Genomic DNA, 2,500 nt, shown 5'->3' with positions numbered 1-2,500 from the left:
CACTTTGCTTGGATTCGCATGATCCGCCATACGGAGCAGGAGATAATAGACGCCTTTGAGTAGGCTAACTCCCTCGCGTAAGGTACGTGATTTTATGAGCCGCCAAAGGTTAGTTTCGGAACGTTTCGATGATTTGAACATACGACCTCAGGACAGGTGAGACTACCCGCTGAATTTAAGCATATTATTAAGCGGAGGAAAAGAAACTAACTAGGATTCCCTTAGTAGCGGCGAGCGAACAGGGATTAGCCCAGCACTGAATCCCGCGATCGTAACCGGTCGCCGGGAGATGTGGTGTTTGGAAGGATCCATTATCTGGCGAGTTCGCGGCGCGTTCAAGTCCATCTTGAATGGGGCCATCGCCCATAGAGGGTGCCAGGCCCGTAGCGACCGCTGCGGCTTGCTAGAGGATCTCTTCTTAGAGTCGGGTTGCTTGAGAGTGCAGCCCTAAGTGGGTGGTAAACTCCATCTAAGGCTAAATATAACCACGAGACCGATAGCGAACAAGTACCGTGAGGGAAAGTTGAAAAGAACTTTGAAGAGAGAGTTCAAGAGTACGTGAAACCGTTCAGGGGTAAACCTGAGAAACCCGAAAGGTCGAATGGGGAGATTCATTCGCGCCTGTTGTTGGGATTTACTGACTGTGGAAACGGCGACGTTCGCGTTGGCTGTTCCCTTCGGTTCATCTCCGGCTTCGGACGCGTGCACTTCTCCCCTAGTAGGTCGTCGCGATCCGTTGGGTGCTGTTCTACGGTCTCGAGTGTAGCCCGTGAGCTCGGATTTTCCGATGTTTACGGACACTGGGTTTCCGAACAGCTCGCTCGACGGTTTACTGATGGCGGGAGGCCGCGACTTAGTTCGCGTCCGGCCCGTGGCAAGTATGTGAATTGTGATGGCGATCGGACCTAGTGCCGATTCCGTCCGTTTGCGACTGTTCGCCGCGGTGTTCTTGGACAGACCTCTTGAAACGCCGATCAGCGACGCTATTGCTTTGGGTACTTTCAGGACCCGTCTTGAAACACGGACCAAGGAGTCTAGCGTGTGCGCGAGTCATTGGGAATCACTAAACCTAAAGGCGCAATGAAAGTAACGGTTCACTTTATGTGAACTAAGGGAAGATGGTCGGTCTCCATGACTGACCCGCATTCCCGGGGCGCCTCATTCTCATTGCGAGAGGAGGCGCACCAAGAGCGTACACGCTGGGACCCGAAAGATGGTGAACTATGCCTGGTCAGGACGAAGTCAGGGGAAACCCTGATGGAGGTCCGTAGCGATTCTGACGTGCAAATCGATCGTCGGAACTGGGTATAGGGGCGAAAGACTAATCGAACCATCTAGTAGCTGGTTCCCTCCGAAGTTTCCCTCAGGATAGCTGGCGCTCGTTGCATACGAGTCTCATCCGGTAAAGCGAATGATTAGAGGCATTGGGGTCGAAACGACCTCAACCTATTCTCAAACTTTAAATGGGTGAGATCTCCGGCTTGCTTGAATGTGAAGCCGCGAGATTTCGGATCAGAGTGCCAAGTGGGCCATTTTTGGTAAGCAGAACTGGCGCTGTGGGATGAACCAAACGCCGAGTTAAAGCGCCTAAATCGACGCTTATGGGATACCATGAAAGGCGTTGGTAACTTAAGACAGCAGGACGGTGGCCATGGAAGTCGGAATCCGCCAAGGAGTGTGTAACAACTCACCTGCCGAAGTTACTAGCCCTGAAAATGGATGGCGCTGAAGCGTCGTGCTTATACTCGGCCGTCAGTGGCATGTGCGGTCGCCCTTCGGGGCGGTCATGAAGCCCTGATGAGTAGGAGGGTCGCGGAGGTGAGCGCAGAAGGGCTGGCCGTGAGGCCGTCTGGAGCCGCCTTCGGTGCAGATCTTGGTGGTAGTAGCAAATACTCCAGCGAGGCCCTGGAGAGCTGAGGTGGAGAAGGGTTTCGTGTGAACAGCCGTTGCACACGAGTCAGTCGATCCTAAGCCCTAGGCGAAAGCCGATGTTGATGTGGCGTTGTTAATCGTGTTTATAAGTGGTGGCAGAAATGCTATGCATCTTGACGCGTGACGCACGCCCGTCGGGCGAAAGGGAATCCGGTTCCTATTCCGGAACCCGGCAGCGGAACCGAAATTAAACCGGGCCCTCGTAAGAGAGTTCGTCGGGGCAACCCAAAAGGACCCGGAGACGCCGTCGAGAGATCCGGGAAGAGTTTTCTTTTCTGCATAAGCGTTCGAGTTCCATGGAATCCTCTAGCAGGGAGATATGGTTTGGAACGCGAAGAGCACCGCATTTGCGGCGGTGTCCGGATCTTCTCCTCGGACCTTGAAAATCCGGGAGAGGGCCACGTGTAGGCGTCGCGCCGGCTCGTACCCATATCCGCAGCTGGTCTCCAAGGTAAAGAGCCTCTAGTCGATAGAATAATGTAGGTAAGGGAAGTCGGCAAATTAGATCCGTAACTTCGGGATAAGGATTGGCTCTGAGGATTGTGGCGTGTCGGGCTTGTTGGGGAAG

Source organism: Harmonia axyridis, chromosome X, assembly GCF_914767665.1.
Source record: "Harmonia axyridis chromosome X, icHarAxyr1.1, whole genome shotgun sequence".
Taxonomy (NCBI): Eukaryota; Metazoa; Arthropoda; class Insecta; order Coleoptera; family Coccinellidae; genus Harmonia; species Harmonia axyridis.
The sequence above is the reverse complement of the archived record's forward strand: the minus strand, read 5'-3'. Positions refer to the sequence as shown.